The sequence below is a fragment of the Chenopodium album genome, chromosome 6, assembly GCF_948465745.1.
Source record: "Chenopodium album chromosome 6, dcCheAlbu1.1, whole genome shotgun sequence".
Classification (NCBI taxonomy): Eukaryota; Viridiplantae; Streptophyta; class Magnoliopsida; order Caryophyllales; family Amaranthaceae; genus Chenopodium; species Chenopodium album.
In genome coordinates this window covers 12900656-12914048 of record NC_137839.1, presented here as the reverse complement: position 1 = coordinate 12914048, position 13393 = coordinate 12900656, and the positions used below count along the sequence as shown (strand labels likewise).

The 13393-nt window shown below is 37.5% G+C and overlaps 1 long non-coding RNA gene across 1 annotated transcript; it reads right to left on the bottom strand.

Moving 5' to 3' along the window:
• Positions 1-10448: 10448 nt before the first annotated feature.
• LOC145634624 (uncharacterized) lies at positions 10449-12225 on the bottom strand. The gene is made up of 3 exons (XR_014113449.1): positions 12172-12225; positions 11967-12065; positions 10449-10942 (listed from the first exon to the last, which is right to left on the bottom strand). It is a non-coding gene; the product is annotated as an uncharacterized LOC145634624 (long non-coding RNA).
• Positions 12226-13393: the final 1168 nt, after the last annotated feature.

The following is a 13393-nucleotide window of genomic DNA, read 5'->3' as shown; positions in this document are numbered from 1 at the left end:
TGTCCCCACCAGTGGGTCATCGTGAGGGTAGATTATGCCTTTCTAGTCATACTCATCAAATGTGGCTCGCGGCTGCGGGGAAAGTGGTGGCCATTTGCGCTTCTCATTGTAGTTTATCTGATTTATCATTGCCCACAGATCTAAACGTGCTTTGTTCACTGTTCCCCTGTGCACTGGTCCTCCACTGATTATGTATACTCTGCCCTCTGGCTTACTATCTCTGTCTCTGTCCTCAGCGGGACCCCTGTGACCTCTTCTACGGTCAAGGCCTACTCTATCCTCGTCCCTTCTTCTAGGATGGTCAGCGTGCTGCTTAAACTAATTCAGGTACCCCGCCCTGACCAGGTCCTCAATGTTATCCTTCAGATGCGTGCATTCGTCAGTGGTATGGCCATGGTCCCTGTGGAAGTCACACCACTTGCTGGGATCACGACTCCTATTAACCATTCTCGGAGGTCTCTACCACTTATCATCAGCTTTGTTCACACTGAAGATGTGAGACCTCGAGTGGGTTAGTGGCTGTAGACACCCATTTGTGTCTCCCCAAAACCAAACCCAGTGATGAATCCTTTCACGTCGAACCATAATCGAATGAGGTGAAAGTGTGAAAAGTCTAGTGTTGCCGTTAGTTTTTGTTAAAATTCTTTCTTTCTGTTTTCGAAAACCCACTCTATTTTATGAAATTGTCCATTCCAGTTTAGTTTGGTCCATGATAAGGGTCCAATAATGGTGTAGTTGGATGGGGCTTGTAAAGACCTTTCCAACGATATATTGTAACCTAATTCCGATGAATAATGAGGAAGTTATGGCCAAAATACTAAACTGGGCCCAAACCGGATTTTGCCTACGACCCAATGATCATGAGGAGGGTCCAAAGGTTTAGTCCTATTCCTAAACTAATTAGGATTGATTAGAATCTTCTATAAGTTTCTAAAATATCTTAATTATCCTTTTTTGAAAAGATAAGATTAAGGAATTTGATTTAAATATAAACTTTCCTTTTTTATAAAACTTTCCTTTTTTAAAGTCCTAATTCTATTCGGATTTAAACATGTTCAAAGACAGCCAGATATTATTTTCGTGCCTCATATTTTATATCCAAATTTTATAGGTTGGATAGATCTTGAAATTATCTTTCCAATGATATATTATAATAATAATTCTGAGCTATAACGGAAAAAATATGAATAAGATATCAAACTCTATCCAAAACTGACACTGTCTCACTATTTCGTTCATATCTTTTATTCTACAACATATTTTAATCTGATTCTAATTGGGTTAGAAAGTAGACTTCAAGATCTTTCCAACGAAATCTTATTCATCTTATTCCGATTCCTGGATCAAAAGATATGATAAAAACAAAATCCGCAAAAACTGCTGTCTACGAGTTTTATTTCGATTCGAATTTGGATTCTTTTCTTAATTCTTCGACTCGCTTTTTTTCCTATAAATAGAGGTCATATCTCCCCTTTTTCAATCACCAACTCTCATCAAGATTTTCTTGATTATTCTCTCTCTCTTTTCTAAACTAGCCTTTTCTCAAATACAAAATTCCGCATTCACTAGATCTTGAAACACCTAGCAATATTCGAAGTTGCCTTCACCCTAGACGTGAAAGGTTTTAATTTCTGAGGGTTTGGTCCCAAATCTCTCTTTCAATTATTTAATTTAATTGCTTTGTTTTTTATTTTCCTTGAAGTTACTAACGTGTGTATTTTGTTATTAGAAAGAGGTACGAGGCATCCAATTAAGTACTTTAATGATTTAATTGATATTATGATTTAGAAATCATGCTTAGATTGTTATTATGATATTCCTAATATCATGTCTAGGGTAATTTTAATATCAAGTATGATTAAAAGTATGATGCTTCCTATATTCTTCCTAATATTTATGATTGTTAGTATCATGTTAGGGCTAAAGATTTGATTTTTATTGTTTAGTGACATGCTAGGGTTTGTTATTAATCTTGTTAGTATCATGCCTAGGATCTTGCTATGCTTTAACATGATTATAATTGTTATAATTTATAATTATTTAATTTATGATGATATTATTATTATTATTATTATTATAATTATTATTCATGATATTGATTATTTATTATGTTGCTTGATATGCTATTTATTATTATTGCTTGATCACCTTAATTCTTCACATCCCTCCACCTAAATCTTCTTCACATTCTTCCATCTTTCTTCACCTTCTCCATCCATGTGTGTTGAATCGAGTTTGAGTCATATGATTGACAAACAAAAAATGAGGGTAATGATGAAACAACACAAGACAAGAGGCGAGCTTCAACGAAAAGATTTCATGACCTCTTTTTCTATTTCTTTTTCATCTTTTCTTTACCCAATAATTCTAGAATAGGCACCTTTTCTTTTCCTTTAGATTATTTTTGTAATTTTTCTTTTCTTTTCCCTTTTTAATAAAATGAGCATTTATTTCCTTATATATGATCATTTCATTACATTGCATTAAAAAAAAAAAAAAAAAAAAAAAAAAAAAAAAAAAAAAAAACCATGTCGAATTAAGCACAAGGTATACTAATGATTTGAGGCACCCCTTGTAGCCACATCATATCTCCTTTCGCCCTTTAATTATACAATCCTTTCTTCGAAAACCACTTTGAGCCTCGTCTAACGATAGACCCTTCTTTTTTCAACCTACATCTATCTAACCTTGGGATGGGATGGTGTGCAACTTATGCAATTTTCAATTTCATAAAAAGCTTGAGTAATTCAAAAAATAGCAAAAATAAGAAAAAGCAAAAATAAATAAAAGTGTACAAAAGGGCAAGTGTACAAATGTCTATGTTGTTTAAATATCTTTGATAAGAACACGTCTCAGATTGCGTCTCTTATTGAGTGCTCGGTATCGTGCCTGAGAAACATGAATGCCAAGTGAGTGATAGACCGCATGATCGAGATTGCCCACACTTATTAAAATAAAATAAATGCTAAAGCAAAAGAAAGAGATAAAAAAAAAAGAGTAGAAATTCAAGCATGAAAATACAAAGATTCAGAAGCAAGGTTGCACACCTTAGGGGCTTATCTAGGGTCTTGAGCCTTTATCCCCTTCTTCTTCCAACCTTTAGCCTAACCATGTTACAACCCTTAAAAAGACCTTTTTGAGGTATACACACTTGTGCGAGGTTTGGCTAGAGCTACGTTTAGCCTGATTCCTAACGGATACGTAGGCAACCTCACATCGAGGTGCGGCCGTAATAAACATGCATTCATATTCACATTCACACACTTATACCATGATCATATCAAGGGATCCCCTGTGCTCATCCCTATTCATTTAGAGCTAGACTTGGGGGCTTGATCCCTATATTATTAGCTTACCTAGCCTAAGAGTTACCACCATTTGACTCTTTTCAATCATATATTTTTCCACAGATTTAGCTCTTGTGGCCTAGCTTTAGTGTCACTTTCACACACTGCACAGATACATGACCAAATATATTTCCCTTAGGAACCCTTTGTCATGAAATCACAACGCTGAAGCATGCTTCGTCAAAATCACTCATAATTGTCATTGCATCACGAAGTATGAAGTGCTTAGCCTCCGTGCCTAAGTTACCCAAATGCTTTCATCATGGAGTCAACAGTTGAGATAGCCTAGGATGAATTAATCCTTGAACCTTGAGAGATAGTATCAAACAACATTTGACTAAGCTCATTCAACATGCATCTTCAAACTTTTGATTTTTCTTTTTCACTTCTTTCTTTTTCGGGAGAAAGTCGGTACCCTCCACAATTGACGGAAAATTTTTGCTTTTTTGCTTTTTTCGAGTCGTACGATCACATTACAATGCACACACGAGTCATGTACACATTGAGTCATGTCGTGTCATATCATTTTGATTTGAGTCTAACACATGTGTCAATACACTTCGAGTCGAGTCAACCTCGAGTCAGTCAATCATATCGAGTCAAGTTTATACCTTGAGTCGTGTCAAGTCGATGAGGCAAGCAACATTAAGCCTTAGGTCAACCCTAATATAATTAAAAAGATTGGCAAAGTTCTATAGTCAAAATAAATACAGGTGCAGCAGAATAGGGAAGACCCTACTCCAATTCTTGGCACCAGAGATATTTCAGCAACGATAGAGCTCGAAGCCTCTCAAAAAGGTGATTTCGACTTCATGCAGCAATTTCGGGTTCCTTGGTACGCCAGTTAGCCCCTATAAGCAATTTGACATGATTAAGTAGTCGGTTTGATTACAATTGCAATAAGTGATCGACCTGACGAAAGATCGTCTCACTTAGCTTAAGCGCCTAAAACACTGGCTCATTACAATCGGTTCAAAAGCAAGCACTTAAACGACAATATTTCCAAATATGGATTGTCGCGCATTCTTATTAAACGACAAAGTTTTCCCAAAATTGGATTGTCATCCCCTACTGACAATTTTTCCAAAAATGGATTGTCGTGCATCTTCTTTAACGACAATTGTTCCAAGATTGGATTGTCATCTCTGGCAAAGTTTCCAAGCGTGGATTGTCATGCTCCTTCTTTGTTTGGCAAGTTTTTCCAAGTTTGGATTGTCATACATTCATCGGATCGCTGGCAAGTTTTCCAGATTGGATTGTCATACACCCAGTTCCCTATAGCAAAATTTCCCAAAGGATTGTTGTAGGTCTCTACTCATCATAAATTTCGGCAAAGTTCCTCAACGTGGATTGTCATTCATTTCAGTAAGTGGCAAATTTCCCCGAAATGGATTGTCGGTCGACTCTTTTTTGCAAATGTTCCAAGACGCGGATTGTCAATAGTGGCAATATTTCCCCAAAAGGATTGTCGCATAGCGTTGAAAAATTTCCAAGGTGGATTGCTTTCAAGAGTTATATTCCAAGATGTGGACTGTCGATCATAGCAAAGTTCTTATGAAAGATTGTTACGAAGCATTAGCAACTTTTCCCAAAAATTGGATTTTGACAAATTTTCCGAGGTACGGATTGTCGCTTCATCGTGGCAACATTTCCAAGGATGGATTGTTACGTGGCATTGAAAACTTTCCCTAAATCGGATTTTCATACATCATACAAGAGTTGTGTTGGCAACTATTCCCAAAGAAAAGAGGATTGTCATCACAGCAAAAGCACCGACATACTGGTTCACAAGCAGCAAAGCGCCGACGTACTGGCATGGCAGTATTAAGGATTAAAAAGTAGTGATCTTTTCGAAGACTATCACAGCGGAAATTGAACATATCAAAAAGAAGCTCTTTGTTCAGAGACGCGTGAACATATCAAAAAGAAGCTCTTTGTTCAGAGACGAGTGAACATCGAAACAGCAAGGTGGCGTTCCCTGGATTATGGAGAGTTGTCACAAACAACTGAGGATTGTTTCAAGAGAAGCAATCTTCGATAGTATTCCCTTGGACGCGGAATATTATCAATGCGGATGAGGATTGTTTCGAGAGAAATAATCTTCGATGGTATTCCCTTGGACGTGGAATATTATCACAGCAGAGAGGTTCGTTTCAGTCGAAGCAATCTTCTAATTTGGAAGCAGTTACAAGGCGTAGCGGTTTTCAAGCGGGATGGCATTCTCTAGCTTGCAGGAGGTCATCAAAGCAATCTGTTACTTCCACAGACGTGTGCTCGACGGTGCAAGATACGCGTTTCTTAACTCTTTTATCTGTTTAACTAATGCTAGTTTTGCAGGTATCGGCGTTACAAGAGTGATTTAGGATCGCAGAACGTTCTGAATCATTATCCGTCCCTATCGATACTTTGACTTTTGTTTTCGAAACATGCGTTTCTCCAAACGCAGTCAAAGTGGGGGCTTCTATAGACACCCATTTGTGTCTCCCCAAAACCAAACCCAGTGATGAATCCTTTCACGTCGAACCATAATCGAATGAGGTGAAAGTGTGAAAAGTCTAGTGTTGCGGTTAGTTTTTGTTAAAATTCTTTCTTTTTGTTTTCGAAAACCCACTCTATTTTATGAAAACGTCCATTCCAGTTTAGTTTGGTCCATGATAAGGGTCCAAAAATGGCGTAGTTGGATGGGGCTTGCAAAGACCTTTCCAACGATATATTATAAGCCCAATTCCGATGAATAATGAGGAAGTTATGGCCAAAATACTAAACTGGGCCCAAACCGGATTTTGCCTACGACCCAATGATCATGAGGAGGGTCCAAAGGTTTAATCCTATTCCTAAACTAATTAGGATTGATTAGAATATTCTATAAGTTTCTAAAATATCTTAATTATCCTTTTTTGAAAAGATAAGATTAAGGAATTTGATTTAAATATAAACTTTCCTTTTTTATAAAACTTTCCTTTTTTAAATTCCTAATTCTATTCGGATTTAAACATGTTCAAAGACAGTCAGATAATATTTTCATGCCTCATATTTTTTATCCAAATTTTATATGGTTGGATAGATCTTGAAATTATCTTTCCAATGATATATTATAATAATAATTCCGAGCTATAACGGAAAAGATATGAATAAGATATCAAACTCTATCCAAAACTGATACCGTCTCACTATTTCGTTCATATCTTTTATTCTACAATATATTTTAATCTGATTCTAATTGGGTTAGAAAGTAGACTTCATGATCTTTCCAACGAAATCTTATTCATCTTATTCCGATTCCTGGATCAAAAGATATGATAAAAACAAAATCCGCAAAAACTGCTGTCTACGAGTTTTATTTCGATTCGAATTTGGATTCTTTTCTTAATTCTTCGACTCTCTTTTTTTCCTATAAATAGAGGTCATATCTCCCCTTTTTCAATCACCAACTCTCATCAAGATTTTCTTGATTATTCTCTCTCTTTCTTTTCTAAACTAGCCTTTTCTCAAATACAAAATTCCGCATTCACTTGATCTTGAAACACCTAGCCATATTCGAAGTTGCCTTCGCCCTAGACGTGAAAGGTTTTAATTTCTGAGGGTTTGGTCCCAAATCTCTCTTTCAAATATTTAATTTAATTGCTTTGTTTATTATTTTCCTTGAAGTTACTAACGTGTGTATTTTGTTATTAGAAAGAGGTACGAGGCATCCAAGTAAGTACTTTAATGGTTTAATTAATATTATGATGTAGAAATCATGCTTAGATTGTTATTATGATATTCCTAATATCATGTTTAGGGTAATTTTAATATCAAGTATGATTAAAAGTATGATGCTTTCTATATTCTTCCTAATATTTATGATTGTTAATATCATGTTAGGGCTAAAGATTTGATTTTTATTGTTTAGTGACATGCTAGGGTTTGTTATTAATCTTGTTAGTATCATGCCTAGGATCTTGCTATGCTTTAACATGATTATAATTGTTATAATTTATAATTATTTAATTTATGATGATATTATTATTATTATTATAATTATTATTCATGATATTGATTATTTATTATGTTGCTTGATATGCTATTTATTTTTATTGCTTGATCACCTTTATTGCATGTTTAAAGGGAATTTGGTACTTGTAATCACGCTTAATAAAATTATTATTAATCTTGTTTAGGGTTAATTGTGATTATAATTCAAGTGATCGCCAATAATAGATTTGTTTGTGCATTAATGTTTAACCAACATAGATTAAACAGGTTTAGGGTTAAATCTATTGATTGTATGTTAGTCAGAAAGCGCACATGGATACGAGCAGAATAAAGTAGAGGCCTATTATTATGGCAGGTTCAATCTCTTTTAGGTTGGATTTGTACCATCATCCCCGAACCCTTATTTGGTTCATGACCTTATGAAGTTGGCGATCTCTTGGATCGTTAAGGGGTGTAACCTTCACCTCGTGAACGGTTTACAAGTTCCTTAAAAACTTGTTGGCGACTCTTTTGCTCTATCTTCTTCCCTTTTGGACGCCACCGTACTTTAGTGTATGATCACAGTGGGGTTCAAGCTAGTGGGATTTTAAAGGCTTAAAACTATTCCCTACAGTGGGGTAAATGGATCGAACCTTCCAGGCCTTCCCCCTCTCTTCGGATCTGATCTTCTCACTCCTACCACTCTATCTGCCTCCCTGCGACTTCGCTCAGCCTTGTTCGGTTGGTCAACCCCGGCTGTATTCTCTGCCCGATTGACCTCCGTCCGCTTAACTGAGTCGCTCGGTGCCTTCCCACTCAGCATTGCTCAGTACGTTTCGTCTGCCTTAATGAACTCGTGCGCTTTACCCAGCGCTTCAGCGAGTGTTTTGAGGCTCTTGCGCCCTATATACGCTCTGAATGGTGAGCCTGGTAGCAAGCCGCTCTGCATTGCTAGCAGTGCTACCTCTTGACTCATATTTGGAATGGTTGTTGCCTCCTTGTTGAATCTGGTGATGAACTCCCTCAGGGGCTCGTCCTTCCCCTGAACTAACGACATCAGCTCAGTTGTCATCTTAGTTCGATCTACCAAGGTTATGAAATGCTCCATAAACATTCTCTTCAGCTGATTATACGAGTATACGGAACATTTAGGAATGGCTCCATACCTCTCCGCTGTCAGCCCCTCCAGGGTTGGTCGGAACGCTTTACACCAAACTGAGTCCGTCATGGTATATAGTACCATGTGGTTCTCAAAAGCTAATATGTGGCTCTTGGGTGTTGTGGTCCCATTGTATTTGCAGCTTGGCATTTTTACTTTCTCCATTGGTTCCTCCAGAATCTCGCGGCAAAATGGGGAATCATCTGGAACAACCTGGATTCGCGCTCGCTTGTCTCTCTCTGGGCTGGGTCCCCGCTCTGAGGCTGGCGACCAGCTGCGGGGAACTCGCTTCTCCGGGCTGATCTGAGCCTGGGCTACTTCCTCCACACTCCATTCTCGATTCAGATTGCGAGCTTCCAACTCCAATACCCTTTTCCTCAGCTAAACGTGCTCCTTCTGCTCAGGGGTGAGGGTTGTGGGCGCTGGCTTCTTTACTGCGAGCTCGCAGCTGCCACTACCGGTGACGGGTTCGCTCCCTTACCCATATCGGCAAGGACTGCCGTCATTGCTGCCAGCTATTCCATATTGCACTTAGAGAGGTTCTGCAGGATGGCTGGCATGTTTACGGGTTGCGGTTTCTGGGTTACAAGTGCTGAAATAACGGGCTCATTGTTCGCGCTTGTTAACGGCATTCCGTATTTGAAAACAGAATTGGATCCGTCAGATCGACTGGTTTCGACTCCGCTTTAACTGCAGCTGATGCAGATCCGATGGGGTTGGATTTCTATAAGATGGTCAATTTGGGTTTTTCAGTGGATCCTTTGAGATCGACAGTTGCTGTTGGTGTTTTTTGTGGTGTTTGGTTGGTGTCGTTGGTTTTGGGTATAGATGTTTGTACAACCTCCTCTCCGGCCATGGTGGTTTGTTAACTAGTCCCTAGCTCAATTGGTGAACCTCAGGTTAGATGATCCTTCCCCTCCTTCTAGCGCTAATTGTTCCAGGTGTTGATCCAAGGGTTCTGCAGGGTGAGTTGGGGCCCGTCAAAAACCTACACACGGCAGCACACGTAAACTGCCCTCAGAGGTGGCTTAAGGAACCCCCCTCCGAAGCTTAAGTTAGAGAGTGTTTAGAGAGAGAAAGTGTACTTAGAGAGATATAGAAAGTATAATAACTTAAGTGTCTAACCTGCTTTCCGTTGTACTTTACCCTTTATTTATAGGCGTACTATCTCTTTCATGGAGAGTTCAGCCTGGTCAGCCTTGCGGGCTAACTCCACCGGGCTACTAAGCCCTCCTTAATTGTCTTCTCGGCAGTGAGTGCGCACCCTGGGGGCTGGGCGATAGTTCAGCGGAAGCTATCCTATACAATTATGTTTTCTTGTGTCCTCCCGGAATACTTTGTCTTTTGTTGTTGGGCCTGTCCAACTTAACTTGAATTTATGTTTCTCCAACTTTACCTGCTGAGGGTTTCCTTGTCCAAGTGGATGAGGGCTCAGTTTTGCATACATTGTAACTAACTTGCTAGATGTTTACTCCGCCTTGGTGGGCAGGGGTTCAGCTTTGTAGCCATTATGAATTATCTTGCTGAATGTTTACTCTGCCCTGGTGGGCAGGAGTTCAGCTTTGTATTGTATGTATTTGGTGATTTCTCTGCTATTTTGTCTGTTGATTATTTCGTAGTCTATGTGCTTGTCTGGACTTTCTGATGGGCCAAGGTGTAGTACCTAGACCTTAGAACAGCAGCCTCTTTGTTGCGTTCAGTGAAGCCTCGTAGGTTGGGCCTCCTTGTTTTCCTGATTTGGTTGCTAAGGGATCTCTTGCTTTCTTGCACTAGTAGAAAAAACGCATTAGGCAACGGTTCAAACCCGGTCTAAGGCACCGGTTTGAACCGCTGCCTATTTGAGGGGTGCCAAAAAACCCCTATTTGGCACCGGTTCAAAACCGGTGCCATAGGGTTTAATAGGCACCGATTAACCGGTGCCGTAGGGTGGAATAGGCACCGGTTAACCGGTGCCTAATACTGCTCTCCCGCCATTTTTTTTTTGGGTGGTGGATAGTTTAGGCACCGGTTCCTGCCTAACCGGTGCCTTTTGTATATTTTTTTTTTTTCGTTTTTTTTTTCCATCGTGCAATAATATTTTTAAAAAAAACCTGCAATAATAATACCCTGTAATTCCAGCAATTATATTAAATATAATAATTAATAATTTTATTATTATAATAACTAATAATAATATTATTAATTATTATATACAAAAATAATATTAGATACAAGAATTCAATTATATATTTATATAGATATAAATATTCCCAAACGCAATACAAAAAAAAAAAAAAAAAAAAAGTTGCTTACATATACAAATAATAGTAAGTACACATATATAATGAATAATAAGTTATATATAGTTCAAAAGTTAACATAAATAATTTACAATTACAATGCATGCCATTTACATGTTGAAGGTGATGAAAGACGCCAACATGTCACGAACTTCATTAAGCTCCTTGATTGTCAACGGACCATCCTTTTGGACCTTGCAAAACTTGAAATACAAAAACATTATTTTAAAAATAATTAATTAGGCAAAAAATATGTATTTAATCAAATATTACCTATACGACTTCTATATAGCCCATTTACTACATTACTTATCAAATGAACTATTTCTTTCTCATAACATTTCAATATTGGATAGTTGTATGTGTGTAAGCCCTAAAATTGTATAGGAGAGCATTTTATTAAGGTTTATGACGGTTTTTACCCAAAATGGCCCGAATATGGCCTATATGACCTTACTTTGCCCATTTCCTACATTTCTTATTAAATGAACTTTATTTATCTCATAACATGTCAATATTATCTAGTTATAGGTGTATAAGGAAAGAAATCACATCAAAAGAGCATATTAACACAAAATGGCCCTAATATGACCCATATGACTTCTATTCAACCCATTTTCTACCTTTCTTGTGAAATAGCCTTTTTGTTTCTCATAACATGTCATTGTTGGATAATATTAGGTGTCTAAGGCTAGAAATCACATCAATATAGCATTTCAAGAAGTTTAACAACGCATTTTACTCAACATGGCCCAAATAGGGCTGATATGACTTCTATGTAGCCCATTTTCTACATTACTTATCAAATGAACTATTTCTTTCTCATAACATGTCAATGTTGGGTAGTTGTATGTGTGTAAGCCCTAAAATTGTATAGGAGAGCATTTTATTAAGGTTTATGACGGTTTTTACCCAAAATGGCCCGAATATGGCCAATATGACCTTACTTTGCCCATTTCCTACATTTCTTATTAAATGAACTTTATTTATCTCATAACATGTCAATATTATCTAGTTATATGTGTATAAGGAAAGAAATCACATCAAAAGAGCATATTAACACAAAATGGCCCTAACATGGCCCATATGACTTCTATTCAGCTCATTTTCTACCTTTCTTGTGAAATAGCCTTTTTGTTTCTCATAACATGCCATTGTTGGGTAATATTAAGTGTCTAAGGCGTGAAATCACATCAATATATCATGTCAAGAAATTTTAGGACTTACCTCATCAAGCTGTTGAGTGTCCGTACAATGAGTCACAATGTCAAGCATGAATCTCATCACATACAAAGCACAATCAAGTCCATTCTCTTGTTGTGCGCACTAGCATATGAAAAACAAATCACATCAGTGAAACATGCAAAGGAAATGAGCAAATATTTACTACCATAGATTTTCAAGATAATCACAATAATATCATGTAAATTACCAACGGTGTCTTCCATGTTGGACCCTTTGGAGCACGACAATGTAGCTTCTTCATAACATTGTAGTATAAAAAATACAATCAAATTTGATTAGTCGTATGATTACTAAGTTAGTTATTATTAGAAATAATCATCACTATAGGTTGCTATATATATTTACTTTTGCAATATAGACTTCACGAGCTACTTCTCCGATGATCGAGCTGAATCAAGGTGATAAATTGTGTTAGTGGAATTACAAATCACCATGAGGCTCCAATGCTCCCTACATAAGTTCACAATAGACAAGGTAATTAATTTTTAGGAGTCAACATATAATGAGGCCAAATCGATTGAATTTGACATGGTTAGTCATACTCTCTATAACATAGGGCGAATATGAACTTGTCTCCCGCACGCGTTGATTCCCTTATACTCTGTTCAACATAGTACAACACGTCATGGGGGTTGCCTATGATTTTAGTAGTGGATAACTGCTCGGGGCATAACCACCCAACTTTACAAGGAGAATTAGTGTCAGTTAAGTGCTCCTATAGTGCTCTGCGTGCATGAACATTGATTAATTTATCAGATGTAGGATAATCACCATCAATTTGAATAACTTGAAAAAAGTATGAACTTTATGTAGGCATTGAAGTACCTCATGAATGTTTGAACGAGGGAAATGTTAATCTTTGCACCACGTAGAAATTCCTTCACATCTTCTTTGCTGATCCATGCAATTGCATCCTCATCATAGTAACATTGCCTTAAAAAGTGCAACTTCCATGGGATCCACCAAATGACAAGCACGGTTGTGAAGAAAGGTCATGTCAGTAGAGAGCGATTGAAGAACAATGTCTTCAACAATTGGAGTAGGTGGCATGGGTGAACCTTTCGAAGAGTGCAACTTCGACGCTTGTTCACTCTTGGACTGTTGTTCACTAAGCTACTTCTTAGGTTGATCAGTTCTTTTAGGCTTCTCCACCCTCTTTCTCTTTGAAGTTTTGCTTCCATTGGAAATCTGAAATAGTTTGAGAAATAATAAGTTTCAACTCACAATCACTTATAATAGCCAAGTGAGTAGCCATTTCGGCTCAAAATGGCTTTTTTTGACGAATTTGACCCAAAAACTTAGAACTTGGCGATTTTTATGTAATTTCAAATGACAAACACTTATAAATATGTGATTATGAGGTGTTTTGAGATGCAAGGAGTTTATAAGTTGAGAAATGAAGAAAATAG